The 20,637-nt window shown below is 41.5% G+C and overlaps 1 protein-coding gene across 2 annotated transcripts in view; it reads right to left on the bottom strand.

The window, feature by feature from the left end:
• The window catches only part of LOC126388574 (SH3 and multiple ankyrin repeat domains protein 2-like), a 167,083-nt gene that overhangs the window by 129,090 nt on the left and 17,356 nt on the right, over positions 1–20,637 (bottom strand). The gene's annotated exons all lie outside the window — the stretch shown is intronic.

Here is a 20,637-nt window from a genome sequence, read left to right as displayed (position 1 = left end):
TTTAACAAACTTAAAAGGGTCCCTGAAAAAACCTGTCCTAGCATGTTCCTTCTTCCTCCTCTTTTTCCTGAGATGCTCTGCCCTTCTAAGAACTGCTAGCCTGCTTCTCAACTCTTCTTGCAACACCTTAATTCCCTCCCTTTCTTCTTCTGTAGTCTTTTTCCACTGCTTTATTAACTGTCTCCTTTCTTTGACTAACTTCTCTATTTCTCTTTGCCGCCTAGACTTACCTGACTGTACCCTCTCACTCCTCTTTCTCTCATGCACCCCAAACCTCTCTACACCATATGAATAAATGATATCTCCCATCTTTTCTAACCTTTCTATTGCATTTCCTCTAAGCCTACTTAAGATTACTGACAAATCTCTATTAACTATCTCCCATTCTTTACAGTCACTTGCCCTAGGCCATCTAACTCTAACCTTTTGCTCCATGGTTCTCTCTCTGACTGGCATACTGGCCTCAGTGTCACCTGCATCCTCTCTTACTACCCCCTCCTCCTCCTCCTCAGTGGCAGCGTTACTGATATCCTGCGAACTGTGGTTTTCTACCTGTTGCTGGACTTCATCTGACTGACTCGACTGACTTCTTAGGAAGTACTGATCAACGTGGCTACTCTGCCCTTTCTTTGCCACACACTTCTTCTTTCCCTGATGAGTTCTGAGGCCTTTCACTGATGTTACTTTCTGCCAACCGCAAGGACAAACCTTTTTCTTTGTGGTAGGATCCACTTCTGAACCGTGTCTCGGCCGCTTTTCCGCCATGTTGCTTTCTCTTTCTACCTGCGCTCTACCTCTTGCTATGACACTCTCCGCTCTTCCTCCCCCTCCCTTCTTGTTGTGAGGAAGCATTTCCTGTGCGCCAGCGCGGGAACGACACGCAAACTAAAAATGATATATATTGAAAAATACCGCGAGATGTTAGAGGAGCCGATCGGCTTAATCAGCATTGTGTCATCTCCTCTAGTAGTGGCTTGGGTGAAACGGACATTTACGGACCTGTAGAAGTTACGCACTATAGCTTTAATATTTTGTTTTTTGTTTTTTTTTAAATATGTGTGCGTGATGTGCACATATAGTCAGCAACAGCAGCAGCAGCAACCCACATCCAACACGACACACCCTGAAGATGAAAACCAACATACGACTCAACAGGCAGGAGAATGTAAATGAGACAGAAATTTGCTTTGAAATGGTGGGAAATGATGCACAACAGGCTTTGAGGTACATTTTTTCTCATTTGGTGGGTGTGTCCGAGGTATTTCTGAATCAGCAGTGACATGTATTTAAACGCCACAGCATAGTAAACACCACACATACAAACATGCTGCCTGATAGTTTGTACCTGATAGTTTGTAACTGACTTTACCAGCTGGCTTCTTTACAAGCTGACTGGCTGCTGAAACGAGTGATGTGCCAAACGTTCTGAAACCAGCCACTAGCAACTTAACAGGCTGAGTTGCAGGTGATACCATCAGTCAGTCTGAGTCTAGCTGAAACAGGCCAGATCACACAGCTGCCGGCTTTCCAAGAAATGTTCATAAACAGTTGTCTTGTTATGAATCCACGCTGAACTGGTAAAAGAGGGCCACAAACTTCGGACAGAATGATTCATGTGTTCTGTTACCTAAGTCCATCTGTCCCAAGTTTGTTATATCAAATGTAGTCGGACCAACACATGCAGACTGTGGCTGTACGCCTGCCAATGGCTGGCTATTTAGGCCAGCATTCTCCCTTCTTGAACTATTTGCGTGTAACCATTTTTCCAAAATCCCCTTCACTATTGGAAAAAAACCTCACCTCTGAGCTAACAACTTACATACTGAAGATGGCAAGTTTTAATGGATTTGGATCGTGCAGTAAGGCATGCCTGCCTTGTTCTTTCGCTAAATTGTTGTTAAGATCTACGACGAAAAAAGCCCAGACTCTATCTCGTAAGACCATCATGCGTGATGGTGATCTGCTTTCTGACATGGCAGAGTCGATTTGTAACATTTTTTGAAGTTTCTCTGGTCAAACAATGCCTTAATTTGCCCCTCTTTTGCGCCTGGGGTCTGAGCCCGGACCATACTGACTCCCAACCACATCAGCAAACTTTCTGTTGCTGCTGCCTCCAGAGCCACTCTCCTCCTGGTTAGCCTTCCAGGGTAGCCCAAGCTAATACAGCATCAGCACTAACACCCAGCACTGAGCTATTAAACAGTCCCAACAAACTCACACCTACAACAAAACAGCTTGACTCTAACATTAAACCTCTCAGTAATGTTAGCTGGGTGATGCTAACAGTTAGCTGTGTCACTGTTTGTATTCCTCCCCAACACTATTTTGCAAGGGCTCTATCGCTACATTCTGGGGTTAACACTGTACAGGATCACTGCGATTCATTTAGAGAAAGACATAGAATCCAGACTGACTTTTTCCCCTATAGCAGAATGATAATGTGAACTTCAGACCTTTCTCAAGCACTGACACAGTGCTGTGGAGATTTTGACTGTATCAAAACTAATGACATATTATCTATTGGCCTAATTAGTAAATAGACTAAACTTCCTTTTGGATTTACTTAACACACACACACACACACACACACACACACACACACACACACACACACACAAAAAGATTCACAGGTGTGTGAAATGTCAAAATGTGTTTATATATGTGTGTATAATGTTCAAAGTTCATGTAAACTGCCCTTTAAATTGGATGGATTTTTCAGGGGAACACTAGCCAATAATGCGGCACCATGCCAAATAAGACACAAGTAACATTTGCATGTTTATGCACTAATTAGTGTAAAAATCTCTCACAGTCCTTTTAAATAATGCAGATGTGACAGAGAGCCCTGGTTATTAGAGAGCCCTTCCTCTGAAGTCACATTTAAATATAAACCCTACATGAGCAAAATCCTGTCTGTGGTGGACCATTTCTCCAATTTATTTTCTCTCAATCTAAGAACAAGCAATGCTATGACACACTAAAAGACATGCGGTAAACTCATTAACTGAGGCGATTTCTCATATAGACAAGTGGCTCTGAGTGTTTGTCGAGTGGCCCTGAGAAACCCTTGTTTACTGTCTGAATGCTGCTGGTGTAAAACCAGGGAGGGGTTCTTGGCAATATATGCAAGGCCTGTGTCTCCAGGGAAATGAATTATAAACATGAACACGGAGAACCACTTCAGAAGTTCAATTAGATTCTCAGATTCATCAAAACTGTCTGACAAAGATAAACTAAGACTGTTTGAGTGCGTTTATTATTTAAAGCTATTCATTAATGTAATCTAAAAACAGCTCTAAATAATAATTCTAATAGTGTTTACAAGACAGACTTTAAGATCCGGTCAGCTCTTTAAAGTTACACTATACCTCCAAATCAAAAATATATTTTTTTCCTTTTACCTGTAGTGCTATTTATCTCTCTAAATAATTCAGTATTATTATATTTCGCAGTATGGCTCTGTTCTGGGGCCTCTCCGCCTTTCCTCGGGCCTACGCGGAAAGCTTAAGGCAGAGAGAGCACACCTCTTCGACCTTCCACGCCCCTAGGTTGAAAGGAGCACACCTCTTCGACCTTCCACGCCCCTAGGTTGAAAGCCTTAAGGCAGAGAGAGCACACCTCTCTGCGCTTCCACGTGCATACGAGGAAAGCCTGAGGCAGAGAGAGAAAATTTCCCTGCTGTTTCATGGGCTTACATGAAAAGTCTAAGGCAGGGAGAGCAGCAACAAAGACCCCCTGGGAACAAAGCAGAGCAGCATCAATGACAAACAGAACACTGACATTGATTAGTCAGACACAACATGAAGAGGAGGAGCTGGGGTGGAGGTGGGTTGCAAAGCAGCTTGCAGAGGAAGCAGCAACAGTAGGCCAGAGCAGTTTAAATTGGGTGCCCTGAATGAGGTTGCATAGAAAGGAATCATGTGATCAATCAGCTGACTCCCTCCAAACCAGCCAGCTGATCCATCAGTTGATTTGGCTGCTTGAGATCAGCTGATGTAGCTCGGATGTGAGCTGAGCTTGACATCATGTCCTGCTTGAATGAACACTACGCTCACTTTTGGAGATATCAGCTGTAGCGATATCTTCTCTCTAATAATAACAGAACTAGGTGGCACTTGGCTTGAAACACCCAAAAAAAGGACAAAAAAATTGCGTCCTGGTTACATTAGATAATCCACAGACCTTGTTGTGAGCAGTTTCATGTAGTAACTATTTTCATTCTAAAAAACTTCACCTTCCATATCACGATGCAGAAGGAAGAGTGCATGTACTTATGGACAAGAGACTCATTCATGCTTGTGACAATGCCAGATGTAAACATTGATGGTGTCCCCCTCAGTTCAGCTGTAAAGTTAGTTGGCTCAGTGTTGCTAGCAGTAGATGCACTTTTAGTTTCTAGTATGGGTCAAACTCTGAAAATACTAATTACTCAACGCATCCTCATAGAAAACCTCGTTTGATATCCTATAAAAATGCACACACAATGGTTTGTATGATATCCCACTAATTAGCACCCCCGAATGATGTTACGTCCTTAAAGTAAAGTTACATAATTAACATTAACAAAGATACGGAGGTTAGGTTTAGGCAATTAAAGTTACAGCGGTAAGGTTTAGGAAAAGAAACATAGTGAGGACGTATCTTAAAATGACTGGAGGTTCACACAGTTCCAAACACACGTCTCCTGGGGGAAGTCCCAGGGGACCCCAACCTGCCAACTTAGAGACTGCTCGCTTCCTTGTTGCTCTTGTCAGCACATTGGTCACGTGATCCTGGCCTTTCAAAATACATGGGTTATCCACGAATTACTGGTGCATCATTATGTGGGATATGCACAGATTTGGATGTATCACTTTTTGTAGGAAAAGGTACAAACAGTTTATGAGAACACCCTGGATTATAGCACTTCCCACTGCCACTGAAGACATTATACAATGATTTATACTGCAAGAACTTCTCATCATTATCTCCATGTGTAAAATTTAGTGGAGTGCCCCTTTAAGCAGCATGGACACTCACGGTATCTGAATAAAGGGAAGTGCGCCCACTACTTGCACATCTCTGCTCTGTTTGTTATTCCTATAAAAACACAATCATCACAGTGCTGTCTGACTGACAGCTGATGTGTCATCTGTACAGAATCATCAGCAGCAGCAAGCACTTCATCACAAAAGATAAGACAACAGCAAAGCAAAAGCAGCATCTTGAAGCCACCCAGTTTACTACTGAATCAACAGCTCCTCAGGAGGGCACCAAATGGGCTTCTGAGTAATGGAGCTCATGATATAGTAGGTATCCATGGCGACTGCATACCCATTTAACTGCTTCTGAGCATTTTGTATGAAGAGGTATTTATGATCAAACTACGATTTCACGGTTTTGTGACCTCAGTGTCCTGTGTGGCAGCCCGAAGCTTTGTTATTGGTGAATCTAAAGGAAAAAATAGAGAACGCAGGGGAATGCATCCAGAGGCAGGACCTTTCCAGAGAGGCTAGAAGTAGTAGCATGAAACACCCACTCACACCCACACCCACCCACACACACATACACACACACACACACACACAGCCCATATGACCAAAACCAAGCTGGCAGTGAGCACTCACACTAACAGGAGCCCTTAGTGACACAGGGAACCAAAGCAAATGCACTGATTTACATCAATAACTTACAGTAAACAGTCAGATTTGCAGCAGGAAGAAGAGGTTAGCAAAGCACTACTGGCCAAACACACTGCACAATAAGCTCCTTGGCAGAGGTAATAACAGCTCTGCATATCTCACTTGTTACATAAGCCCAATCAAAAATTAAAAAGGTATATCAATATTGATGGTGTAAATGTAGAAATGTAAAAGGCTGCAGTTATGCATTACATTAACCTGTCAAATGTTTCACTGGGGATACTGAATGAATGACAAAGAGTGACCTAAACCAAACTCACATTTATATATGGCAGGTTACAAGGACATTCCTCATATCATACCTCATTTTTCATACAAAGTATGGCCAACATTTTTTCAGCAATAACTAGGGCCGTAACGGTACGTGTATTTGTGTCGAACCGTTCGGTACGCGACTTTCGGTTCGGCACGACCCTGTACCGAATTATTGGGCGATGGATATTATTTTGTTTTATTTCAATTCCGTTTTTGCGAGCCGAACCATTTAAAATATCTAGTTCCCCCGATGGACATAATTGAGTGACAGACCGAGTCCGACCGTAAATCTCCGCCTTCACTTTGTGCAGCACATTCTCGCATTTTGACCACATGGCAAGTGATCCTGACGAACCTGAAGACCCACCCGCAAACCTTAAGTCCTCCGTTCGGAAAACACTTTGGTTTCAGGGTAAAATACGAAGATGGAAATAAACAAGTGGACAAGACAAAAGCAGTGTGCCGACACTGCAGAACAGCGGTCGGGTATGTACTTGGAAACACGTCTAACATGCTAACGCATCTAAAACGACACCACCCGAGTTTGAACGTTAACCGGCACGACTAGAAAAAGCAATCTGGTGCAAACTACGATATCGTAGTCGTTTAAAAAGAAAGAGCGTTTCCCTGACCATTCTGATCGCGCTAAAGAAATAACCAATACCATTGGAGTTGAGTAAAATTGTTTAAGCTGCACTTTAGATTGAAGCATGTTTTGTTTACTGCACTTTAACAAAGTGGGAAAGCTAAGTAATTTCCTAGTAAAACTGAATCTGAGCAGGCTTTAAAGCTGACCAGCTGCACTATACTTTTTATTTTATTTGAGTAAAACTGTTTAAGCAGAAATGTATATTTATATTTTTGTGGAAAAAAAAAATGTGTTAAAAAACAGCAGGATTTTATTTTTCACTTTTATATTTCTATTTTCATTCAAACAATGTGAAAAAGCAGGATTTTATATATATTTGTTTCATTCAAAAATTGTGTAAAAAGAGTTAACTGCTGTGGTGGTATGTTTTAATAAGGTTACCAATAAGTAAAAGATATTTAATAGTTGACTTGTGTACCGAGGTCCGTACCGAACCGTGATTTTTGTGTACCGTTACACCCCTAGCAATAACCATTCAATGTCTTTGAATCCTGTTATTGTCTTTTTATATATTACTTTGCATTGTCAGTGGCAGAAATTATGAGGACTACAAAAGCTGGAGCATTCATATATTTCACATAACGGGGAAATAGATGGATGGACCTGCACATTTATAGTGCCTTTCTAGTATCACACTACATCACATTCACCCATTCAAATATACATTTTGCACTCTGGTGGCCAAGGCTACCATACAAGGTGCCACCTGCCACTCACACGCCAATGCTCCAGCCATCAGGAGCTACAGTATTTTCTTGCTGAAGGATACTTCGAAATGCGGAGGAGCTGGGAATTGAACGAGGATCTGACTGAGAAGTCGAGGACACTATCAGCAGACAGCCTGTCACTCAAAGCAGCCCGCCCTTAATTATGCATAACTTTAAGCCTTAATAAAATGTAATTGGGTGAGTTCTATAACAATTCACCACCTGTACAGCTGTCATGAAATTAGCCATGGAGACCAATACTGTTTGGTTATTTTTGTACCAGACTGTAAACATTTTTATTTCTGCTGCTAAGTTGAGCATTTTAATATGAAGGTCTATGGGGACTGAGTCGCCAGCCTCAAGTGGACATTTAAAGAGCTGCAGTTTTTGGCCCTTTCATGTTGGCTTAAATTTCCAGCCCCGGAGGTTACCACTTGCTCTTAGCCCAGTTAGTTTGGATGTGAAACATGTATCTATTATACAAACTGGATACCAGATTCCAAGATGGCACCCATTCACATAAATATTGCTTGCCGAATGAATACAAAAAAAAAGATTTTGGGGCTGTCCTGTCAAAAGTTTATTCTTCGTCTTTTTATAATAGTGGTCTATGAGGAAAATCCTTTTTGGGCTGCAGGGGATATTTTGCTTATAAAAGTGAAAGAAAAGCAGCATCTAGCAGGACTGAAATCTTGAAGTTCCATTAATCAGTTCTATTGGCTCTACTCCACAGTTAAGGCTTTTTTCTAACCTCTAGTAAGGTTTCACTGCCTTGACTCACACATACACACCTGAAAGCTGCCCATTAAGAGTGGGAATTGCCAGAGGACCCACAATACAATATTATCAGAATACTTAGGTCACGATACGATATTATTATGATATGCTGAGTATTGGGATAAAACATACTGTAATGTACTGCAAATTATTACCTTTTTTATCAACTGCAAATTATTTCCCCAAAAGGAAAACTTTGTCAACGTCAGTTTTACCGCATAAGATAAGGTTTTCAGTCTGTTCATCTGACTTGAATCATTTTTATTGCAGCAAAATGTGACACAAAGCAGACAGACTGACCAACACCATCATAAAACCTGTCAAAAATGCTGCATACACGCATGAGCAAAACACTTCACATGCAGGTATCCCGCTAACTGAATGGCAAGACCCATGTTAGAAGTGTTGTCTGTTACAATGACAAGGTTTTTGCTGACAATCCCCAATTCTTGTGCTGCATTTTGCAGGAGGTTTGAAGTGTTTGCTCTTCGTGACTTTCGTGTACTGCTCTAGTTTGGAGTACGTGAGACAGCAGTCACCAGTTCTCTGTGAGATAATGTGCCCTTATAGTCACATATGAATCCACTGACTTTGAGGTCCATGCATCACAAGTTAATGCCATCCGTCCTGCTGTACCCAAAGATTTCTCAACTTTCTGCTTCACTTTGTAGAGCTTGGGTACGGCTGTGTTGGTGAAAAAACGTAGGATGGAGTCACATACATGAGTTACAGTGTTTTTTGCGTGTAACAAAAGCCTTGGTTTTCAACAACACTGTATGGATGCAGATCTTTGCACATTAGGAAGATGACTGTGTAATTTTCGTAACTCTCTTAGAATTGCATTCCCAGGGTGATTTATTCTCATATGACACTGTTTGCAGTGTGTCATAACCAAGTCCTCCATTCCTTTCGTCTTAAAAAATCCAAAAAAAAAGTCCAGACATTTGCTTAAAACGCAGACGGTGCATGTCTGATTTCTTTCTCCGGTGTCTCCATCTTAGTTTTGGTAAACTTCCTGCCAAATGCTGCTGACTGAGACCTCTGCTGACCTCACCAGGAATAAAACCCCAAAAACATCAGCTCCATCTAGTGGACCAAAAAAGCGATTGATTGTATTATTCTAGTACCAAAAGTTGTATTCAAATGTGTATTTGCAAAAATGAATAATGTATATAATTAAAGATCGATATTTGGTGTCTGTACATCAATAAAATATCGCCGTGCAAAATATCACAATACTGCCCATTACAACCACAGTCTGATCTGCTGGGCCATGAGCAGCTCTACTGGAGCACTTGGGGTTAATTGCCTTGCTCAAGGGCACCTCAGTGGAGGTAATGAGGGAGAGGCAAGCGCTGCTTTTTTCAATTTCTTTACCCAGATTTATAATTCTGCTCTGAGCATTGAACTGACGACCAAAGTTGTTACGGAGAGCCTGTTGTCAAACAGTTACTAATCTATACATCCAGCAGAGATGAGGCAACATTAGCATTAATTCATTGTGTGTCTTAAAACCTGATGGATATATTCAAGTTCAATATTTACTCTCCTTCTAGCTCTGTTCCTCGATCCTCACAAGCTAGACTCTAACTGTGTCTGCCTGCTTTTTGCTGCTGAGCAGGTCGCATACAGTGGGTGTTTCAGAGATTTCTTGCTAAAAATCTGCTGTCACCTTCAACTGGAGACAATGTTGGTGAGAGTGGTGGGACAGAACCAGATATTGAATTTGCAGTAAAACCAAAACTATTGGCTACAAAAGACTAAAATGCTCCTTAGAGCTGACGGGAAGTACAGTCAGGTGATCATTCTGTGTGGGTTAGTCACTATAAAACATTTTACTTTATATTTAGCCATTTGACCCCTTGTTAATATAATGATATTTATTTTGTTATGTTTGGGTTTTTTCAAGGAATGACCCTTGATCTTTTGTATCCTCCTCTGGGAGAGAAAAATTACATATAAAACTGCATATGACGTATGCCTACAGGCGAGCTCGCCACATCTCCTCTGCCCCCAGCAGCACTCTTAGTTTGACTTTAATTCTTTCTCTGACTGCCAAGTTTCATTTTAACCTGGAGCATCCACACCAGAAATTTATTTTGGATGCTTCTTAGGGTTTTTCCACCATAGTTTCTGCCAAACTTCTAACTGCTGCTCCATCAATACAGTCTGTCCTCGCCTTATTGAAAAATTAGAATTACTGCCGTGTTGTATGCTTTCGCACACCACTCAAGTTGCACTTACAGTTAACATCCATGTCTGTGAAAACATGGATGCTTCACACACATCTTTCCCCCGCCAGCAAAGAATATCTATACAATCAGATGAGTGTCACCAATTCAGTATCTGACCAAATATCTCCTCTTCTGTCCCTGAGATTATCTCAGTTTAATCAGTTTATCTCACTGTTTTGTTGTTTTTTATGACCTCCTATGTACAGCACTTTGTTTCAGCTGTGGTTGTTTTAAAGCGCTTTATAAATAAAGTTGAGTTGAGTTGAGTTGAGTTGAGATATGACATTGAGTAACAGCCAGGGAAGTGTTTTCTGCAGAATATTATGATGTCACAGTGGAGCTGACATTTGACCTTTTGGATATAAAATATCATCACTTCATCATTATATTCTATTAGACATTTGTGTGAAATTGTGTCATAATTAGTGTATTAGTTCTTGAGTTATGGCCAAAAACATTGTGAGGTGGTAGTGACCTTGACCTTTGACCACCAAATTCTAATCAGTTCATTTTTGAGTCCAGGTAGATGTTAGTGCCAAATCTGAAGCAATTCCCTCAAGTTGTTCTTAAAATTACTGCGTTCCGGAGATGCAACAGATAAGGTTATAGTGACCTTGACCTTTGAACACCCTTGACTCAAAGTGGATGTTTGTGCTAAATTTAAAGAAATTCCCCAAAGGTGTTCTTGAGATATCACCTTCACATGAATAAGATTTATATAAGGTCACTGTGACCTTGACCTTTGACCACCAAATCAAATTATTAAATCTTTGAGTCCAAGTTGTGTCAAATTTGAAAAAAATTACTCCAAGACATTCTTGATATATCGCATTCACAAGAAAAAGACAAATGGAGGGACAATCCAAAAACATAATTACGGCGCCACAGTTGTATGCCTCCACGCACCAGTCAAGTTTCTCTTACAGTTTACATCCATGTTTACATCCACAGGTTGAAGGTGGGGATCCAAGATGAGTGTAGCCACTCGAGTATCTGACCAAATATTTCCCTTTCTGTTCCTGAGATATGACATTGAATAATGGTCAGAAAAGTGTTCCATGCAGAACATTATGATGTCACAAACAATGTGACCTTTGATCAAAAAATTCTAAGTAGTTTATTTCCCATGAGGTGTTCTTGAAATATCGTGCTCACGAGAATGAGACAGATGTAAGTCACACTGACCTTGACCTTTGACTACCAAAATCCAATCAGTTCATTGTTGAGTCCAAGTAAACATCTATGCCAAATTTGAAGAATTCCCTCAGGCTGTTTTTGAGATATCATGTTCATGAGAATGAGACAGACAAGGTCACAATGACCTTGACCTTTGACCTATGACCACCAAAAACTTATCACTTCATCACTGAGTCCAAATGAACATTTGTGAATAATCTGAAGAAATTCTCTTGAGGCATTCTTGAGATATAGTGTTCACAAGGATGGGATGTACATAATGACGGACAACCTGAAAACACAGTGCCTCCAGCCACAGCAAAAATTAATTAATTAATCTTTCCCTCCTGGTGGATGTAAAACGCATCACTTCTGATGAACCTGTGCAGGAAAATCTTCAGAGACACCTCTCACCAACACTGATAAACTGAGAGATCTTTTCCTGGCGCTGATATGCTTAATCAGTATTGTGTAAGTAATGTTCATTTTTATGCAATAGTCCTGCACTGTAGTCTTGAATGGACTCAACAAACCCAAATCTATTCTTAAATGGCCAGAACCAAACTGAACCAAAGACATATCCACATCCTATGTGCAGCTCGCTGCAGAATCCATTTGCATTTCCTCAAAGAAGATAGCCCACAGCAGGTAAAGGCCACCTGTTTTTTGGAGTAAAGAACACAGGTAAAAAGCTCTGGTCCAAAAGCCAGAATCCATCCTGAGCTGCAAAGATCTACGTCACAAATCCCAGTCTGATAAGGCAGTGGGCCTGCTGGGGACTCCCTGCCAAGACTAAAGATCAGCTTTTTTTTCCCAGCAGATGCGAGTCACAGCAGGAGAAGGCCACAGACACACAGGGTGGGTGAAGAGAGAGGAGAGGTAAAATAAAAGAGGAAGGAAAGGAAGGGAGTGGAGAGATGAGAAAGTTTGGAGGCATAACAGATTGTCCCCCACCTCTATCCTTCCATCTTTTGTTTGTCTATGTGCTCTGTCTCTCTGTCAGAGCTCTCCACCATCGTTACCTCCCTCCTTGGGTCTCTTGCTCTCTCTGGGTATGAGCCCTTCAGGGCTGATAGACTGATTGGACTCAGATGTCCCCAAGTTTGACTTTAATCATTGCTGATGACAAAATCCAAAGCTGTCTTTCTCTCTCTCTGACACGCACACACACACTTCCTGTTACCCCTCCCTGGGTCCTGTGTCAGAGCAGAGATAAATGAGGAGCCGGAAAAGGGCTGTGCTGTCCAGAGATTTAAGAGTGAGTTTGTAACGGCCAAGGCGACAGCAGAACTCAGGTTTTCCATTTTCTTTTCTACCTGATATTCTTACATTTATCTTTATTATGATAAGGTGTAGGTGGACTTTTATTGAGCACTTCCTACATTTTCCAGAATGACTTTCGATAACTCCACCTCAGAGGATAAGCATGATTTTATATGCTATAATTTCCAATCAAGGATGGGTAGACGGGTGTGAAATTTGTGCAAATGAGCAAACCTCATGAATCTGGCCTGTACCATTCACTCTGAATGATAACATGTCCTGCTGTCAAGTACAAATATCCTTTTAATGTCCTAACTAAGAAAAAAAAGCAATGGATTTTTTTATACTTTCTTGGGGCAATTTTTTTTTTTAAATAAACCAAATGGCTGAGAAGTCACATCATGGTAACTGTAAAACAGAGAGAAACAAAATCAAAATTACAAACCGTGTACTGCTACAATGCAAGAAATAGTATGTCAGCATACCAATATATATCAATTTGTTACCATAGAATTAGTAGTATTACCAGTATTAGTATCATTTCAATGTAGTTATCCTGGATATTTACTATTACAGTACTTTGAAAACATCTAAGAAATAGTGAAAAATCTTCATTGTTTTTTCATCGACTAAATAATGGAATAACATTAAATATATGGCATTAACAACAGTGAATATTCATCCTTTTTTTGTTTGATAGAAATTGTAAATTTACTATCTTTGCATCACTACCTTTGCCATAAAAGGACAATTAAACCGTTTTGTTCAGCATGGCTTTAGACAGTAAAAAAAATCACACATACAAAATTACTTCACCATATACTGGAGAATGGTGAATGTACCATTTAACTACAATGAATGATCAGAAGTTTTTCTTTTTTAAAAGATTTTGTAGCAAATTGTCAATTTTGATTACATTAGCTTACCTTCACTATCTTTACCATAAAAAGACAAATCAACCATTTGGTAGATCATGTTTTTTTTTTTAATTATTTGAATTTTATTAGACTTTTATTTTTTTCTATAAAGTTACATACACTGACCATTAAAACCACTGACAGGTGAAGTGAATAACATTGATCATCTTGTAACAGTGCAATGTTCTACTGCGAAACCTTGTGGATGCTACTTGACACGCTTCACCTACCCGAACACCGTTGCAGACCAAGTAAACCCCATCATGGCAACAGCACTTGTCAATGGCAATGCCCCACCAGGGTGTTAGTTTCAGATCTTTTGAGTCCTGTCGGTTGTAAGGTGGGGTATTAGCATGTCCCACAGATGTTTGATCACATTGGGGACTGAGAAATTTGGAGGTCAGGTTGATGCTTTGAGCTTTTTTTGTTCTTTGACATGTTCCTCAGGCCATTCCTGAGCAGTTGTGGCATGGTGCACTGTCCTGCTGGGGGCCACTGCTACTGGGGGTTGCCGTTGCCATGAGGGTGGGTACCTGGTCTGCACTAGTGTTTAGGTGGGTGGAACGTGTCAGGTGGCATTCACAAGAATGTCAGAACCCCAGGTTTCCCAGCAAAACATTGCACTGTAACAAGATGATCAATGTTATTCTCTTCACCTGTCTGGTTTTAATGTTTTGGCTGATGGGTGTATATCTGTTCAGTGAGACCTCTCAAACTGTAACGTCGAGTACATATGCCTACCTTTGAAAATGCCACCACAAAGAGCCCCCAGGTCTTGAGTGACTTTTTATTTTACTTACTTCCTGCAAGAGCCAAACTGCAAAGGCATACTATTTGAAGACACAGTGACATCAAGGATTTTTTTAAACTGAATGGCAGGGATAGCTCAAATAGGTTAAATTATTCTTTTTTATTAAGATATAGTGACTGAAAATGTGCTCTACCAAACAGCTGAGCAAAACTTTAAAAGAGATAGCAATGTTTTGGTCCAAGCACAGGACTTTGATACCAGATATCAGAGTTTGTGTCCTGCATCCCCAGTGGAGGGTATACGCAGGTATACTGGGTATACCTGCCTATTTTTCTGGCTGTTTACAGTATACCCACCTTTCAGCCAAAAAGCCAACCACCTATCATGCCGAATTACCAACTAGGTCTCATTCCAAAGCCGTCAAATACCAGAGCTCAGTGACTGCAGCGTCAGACACCTACAAAAAAGCCATTCTTTCATGTCGGCTTGATACACGACGTGGCGCCGCACGAGGGAGGAGGAGGCAGAAGGGGTGGTGGATGGGCCCAACAACCACAGACTTTCACCCGGGAAGCTGGCATTCAACCCCCATATGTATGTACAACCAAACCGTGTCGTTTTTTTTTATTTTTTTTTTTAAACCTAACCAGGTTTGTGTTGGCTAAATGTAACACCATAGAAAGTCCATGATTACGCAGCTATATGTAACAAGGTCAGAGTGAGAATGTGTTGGGATTTCAGCCTCCTATGACAGAAACTGTGGCCGCTAACCATTTAGCTGTAGCTCTGGGATAACGTTAGCCAAGGCTAGGATAACGTTAGCACGTAAACGTAGCCGTCACTCGAACTTAGATGAGAGGGAAAAGTAGTTGCAAACATGAAGCCAAAATGATTTTAAAATATCAGATTACCTGTCTAGCAGAAAGCAGGCAACCTCTGCATCCCTTGTGAAATCCTTCTCCTTCGGGAGTTCTTTCCACCTGGAATAAGCAACGCCGATATTCACTCGCGTTTTGTCTCGTCCTCGCTTATCTGATCTTTTTTTTTTATTTGGTGGCGTGGTTTCCCTCTTACGGGGCAAAACATATGTGTGGTCCTCCATTTAAAGTGCAACAGAATCATAAAAGTACAAAGCAGGTTCACGCAGAAGCGCCCTGGATTGATCTTCACTTTAACCGTCTCCAGTGACGGCAAGTTCTAGGTAAACGCGAAAGGCGAAGCTTCTAGGTAAACGCGAAAGGCGAAGCGTGTATATCCCTTTCGGCCGCTGTATTCAAATATGGCTACGTAAGAGGGCGGCCTCCAGCCTGTGTATATATAGAGAAATCATTCTAAGCCTATGACAAAGCTTCCATTTGTATGTGAATTGCATTACACTTTAGTAAATATATATTTATGAAAGCAATAGTTGATATTTGCTAATAAACAACCACGTAAATTACACATTGTAACTTTAAGTCATGATGCAATGTTATTGGGATTTTAAAGGTGTTACGATATGCTGTGTATTGTAGTAACATATATATTGCGATATACTGTGATTTATTCAGAACTTTTTTCAACTGTACATAATGTCCACAAAGGACTAATTGGTCAACATCTATTTTATCGCATACAATAAGGTTTTTAAGTTTCTTACTTCAGTTACTTCTACCGCAGCAATATGAATCTAGTAGACTAAAATGCAGTTGATTTCATTATTCTAGTAGGCCACTAGTTTAATTTGTATATGCCATTATAATGTGTAAAATAAAAAAAAGATATTTGGTCGCTGTGTATCGATACAATATTGGCACAAAAAAATATTGCGATACTGTGCTATAGTTACCTTTTCCCCCACCCCTACTAAGTTGGAGAAGATATTGTAGGATGAAAAAATGTACAGTTAAAGTTTATAGATACTGCCAATATATGGCCTACATTTCCTCCTTACATTGCTAAATAATAGAATAGAATAGAATAGAATAGAATAGATCTTTATTGTCATTGTACATTGTACAACGAAATTGCAGAGCAAACCCGTTAGTGCAAATTTATAGATAAAACATAAAAACATAAGAACATTGGTACTAAGATAAAAATAAATAAAAAACACATAAATACCAAGCACACAGCTCACACGCACAGACACAGCTCACAGACACATAGTCATGTGATTATTGCACAGTCACTCTTTTTATGCCTTGATTGTGTTCAGCGACACTATTGCTCTCGGGTAAAAACTGTTCTTGAACCTGTTTGTCCGGCATTTTATCGTCCTGTATCTCTTGCCCGAGGGTAGCAGTTCAAAGAGTTCATGTCCGGGGTGTGATGGGTCCCTTATGATGTTTTGAGCCTTTTTGAGGCACCTCGCACTGTACAGTTCATCTAGGGAGGGGAGAGAGCAACCAGTGATCTTCATGGCAGTGTTTATGACCCTCTGAAGTGCTTTTCTCTCTGCCGCTGTGCAGCTGGCATACCACACACACATGCAGTATGTCAACACACTCTCTATTGAGCAGCGATAGAAAGACACAAGCAGTTTTTGTGACAGGTGGTTCTTTCTGAGGAGTCTCAGAAAGTAAAGTCTCTGCTGTGCCTTTTTGATGGTCACTGAGGTGTTCGCACTCCACGACAGGTCCTCCTTGATCTGGATGCCCAGGAACCTGAAGTCAGAGACCCTCTCCACATAGTCCCCGCTGATGTACAGTGGTTGGATACTTTCCGTTTTCTTCCTCCGGAAGTCCACGATCAGCTCCTTCGTCTTGGTGGTGTTAAGGACCAGGTTATTTTCCCTGCACCACCCAGTCAGCTGCTCCACTTCATTTCTGTAGGCAGACTCATCCCCCTCAGAAATGAGTCCCACTACTGTGGTGTCGTCTGCAAATTTAATAGTGGTGTTGCTGGTATGGGCAGGGGTGTAGTCATGAGTGTAGAGGGTGTAGAGTAGGGGGCTCAGCACGCAGCCCTGGGGGGAGCCGGTGCTGATGCTGATGGATGCTGAGAGGTGGGAGCCTACTCTCACCCTCTGAGAGCGATTTGTCAGGAAGTCCAGGATCCAGTGGCAGATGGAGGAAGACAGTCCCAACCCCGTCAGTTTGGGCACCAGTCTGTGGGGGAGGATGGTATTGAACGCAGAGCTAAAATCAACAAAGAGTAGCCTTGCATAGCTCCCCTGCTGCTCTAGGTGGCTCAGAGCAGTGTGGAGGGCTGTTGCGATAGCATCCTCTGTAGATCTGTTAGCCCTGTACGCAAACTGGTGAGAGTCCAATGCAGGTGGCAGACTTGAGGTGATGTGCCCCCGAACCAGAGTTTCAAAGCACTTCATAATGATTGGTGTAAGTGCCACTGGACGGTAGTCATTCAAGCTGCTTACTGCAGTTTTTTTTTGGCAGTGGAACAATAACAGAGGACTTTAGACAGGGTGGGACGATGTACTGGGACAGGGACTGGTTGAAGATCCTGGTAAAGACAACAGCCAGCTGGTCTGCACAGGTCTTTAGTACACGTCCAGGTACGCCATCTGGTCCAGCAGCTTTCCTCGGGTTCACCCCCCTTAGTGTGCGCCGCACCTCATGTTCCTCCAACCTGAGGACGTTGTCACGGGTTGAGGGGTGTGATGTGACTGCATGTGGTTGCTCCGCCTCAAAGCGAGCGAAGAAGATGTTCAGTTCCTCCGCCAGCGAGGCGTCTCCATCAGCCACAGCGAGGTTGTTGGATTTGTAGCCGGTGATGTGCTGCACCCCCTGCCACACCTGCCTTGTGTTGTTGCTGCTGAGGTGTCCCTCTATTCTCCTCTGGTATGCTGTCTTGGCCTCTCTGATGCCTCTCCTCAGGCTGGCTCTGGCAGCACTGTACTGTGCCCCATCACCACACCTAAAGGCCTTGTTTCTCTCCTTCAGCAGGGTCCTGACCTCTCCAGTCATCCAGGGCTTATGAATAATAATATAATAATGTCATCAGGGTGGCAATGTATTTTTTTTTTTTTTTTTTTCAAGACAGATTTGCTTCTGCAGATTAATTCTATGTCATGGTAATTTTTATGAGACAGGGTTGGTCCTACGTTGTACATGATTGATCAGTCCCACCTTAAATCATTGTGTTAACATTCAACATTCTACCATGATGGGAAAGTTTGCGTTTTCTAGCCAACTACAATGAAAGCACACTCTGCATTCATTAATAGCCCAAGCAGTCATATGGACACCTTTCATTCTCTTAAACTTAACTCTAACCAACCAAGACTCTTCCCCAGCATCGGAAACATGTAGGACAAAACACAAGCAGCCCAAGCTCATGGTTCTAATGGTACCTCCATATGCATGATTGTCTACATTCGGTCAGCTATCCACAGGAGTAAAATTAAATATTACATCAAAAAGAAACACCTGCACAGATTCAAAGTACTGTATAACAACAGCACCTTTAGTGTGCTGAATACTGACAGAGATTTCTTTTTTCTGTGAGATACAGTAAACTGTTTGGAGTAGTGCTGAGACCACAACATCTGACATTTATGGAAAATCACCAGTCCTGTATGGCATGAAAAAGAAGCCTTATGGCGCTCAAATCAGCCACAAATCAAACATTATCACAAGACTCTGAATGAAATCTTTCAGTCAGGCTTTTTACAAGTTACTGGTCTTGTTTTTGTATAGAGTTGTACCGATACCAGTATTGGAAATGCCTCCGATACTGCCTAAAATGCGGTATCGGGTATCGGCGAGTACAGCCTATGACCAATCCGATACCATGTAATGCCTCACGTCATTACACATATGCACCCTACAGGCTAACGGAGCGGAGTTTAAAAAGCCTTCTACTATAGCCTTTAAAATGTCTTTTTTACCAAATTGTGTGGCTGCACTTTAACCTGTGTCTTGATCTGTGTCAACACTGGATAATAATAATTAAAAAAAAGTTTTATGGCATTCATTTTATTTCTTAATATTTTACATAGAGTTTTAGGAGTTGAGACATACAACAATTCATACCCCATCCATATTTTTTTTACGCGCTGGTATCAAATCGGTACTTGGTATCGGCAGATATCTGAGGTTCAGGGATTGGAATCAGTATCGGGAAGGAAAAATTGGTATCGGTACATCTCTATTTTTGTAGACTGAATGTTTCCCACAATTTGACTGAACTGACTAATGTTAGGTGCACAAAAGTAGGAAAGAGCTGACATTACTGACAAATCACCACACTAACAAGAGACAAAAATGCAGCTGCAAAAACTTTTTTTTTTTTTAATCAGATTTGACACCCGCAACACAGTCATATAGGAACTGTCATACAAATACTGAAATACACATTTATTCTGAAGTGTAACAAAATGGAAGTGAGGAACAGAAAGCAGCTGAGGAATTAGGCTACTCCCCTGACCCCTGACCCTAATCAGATTAGCATCAGCACTGAAGACCATTTCCACATCAGTGAACTGAGCAGTTCAGCTGAGCATAAATCTACCTCTGCAGTGTCCAGTAAACAAAGCAAGGCTGGGGGAGGAAATGGATGGCTATCCAAATTAATATTCCTGGAAAATCTTTTCGAAATGCAGGGGAGAAAAGTGTGGTGTGATGCACGACACACATACTGTAACACTGAAAGGAGGTAGCAGGTGCAGGCTGTAAAACCGTCAAGCATTAATTAGACAACTCTAGGTAAATGAGATGGTCCACCCACCTATATGCTTACACCTGACATTTAGGTAAATTAGCCAACAGCAGATGCCATTCCTCAACTGTTCAGGAGAAATGTGAAGGATGAGAAAAGCTATGACTGAAATGATATGGTTTCATGACACCCCAGAACTCCCTCATCACCAGGGGCCGGTTGCACCAACAGGGCTTATGCCTGGTCTTAAGCTAAGTCGGTCGTAACTTGGTGTTCTAAGTCCGACCTAATAGTTACGCCGGTTGCACCATCTAGGCTTAAGCCTTCTTCTCACTGAGATCGGCGTAAATCTTACACCTAGTCAAGAGCAGGTGTAAGGTCATTATCAAGCTGTGCCCATGTGCTCTAGAGTGCCGAGAGCGCAGCAGAGTGATTAGGGACAGAAGCAATCCATTGGACGTATATAATGACGAGGAGCTGATTGAGAGGTTTCGATTCGGTAGGATCAATCAATCAATCAATCAATTTTATTTATAAAGCCCAATATCACAAATCACAATTTGCCTCACAGGGCTTTACAGCATACGACATCCCTCTGTCCTTATGACCCTCGCAGCGGATAAGGAAAA

Source organism: Epinephelus moara, chromosome 1, assembly GCF_006386435.1.
Source record: "Epinephelus moara isolate mb chromosome 1, YSFRI_EMoa_1.0, whole genome shotgun sequence".
Lineage (NCBI taxonomy): Eukaryota > Metazoa > Chordata > Actinopteri > Perciformes > Serranidae > Epinephelus > Epinephelus moara.
The sequence above is the reverse complement of the archived record's forward strand: the minus strand, read 5'-3'. Positions and strand labels throughout refer to the sequence as shown.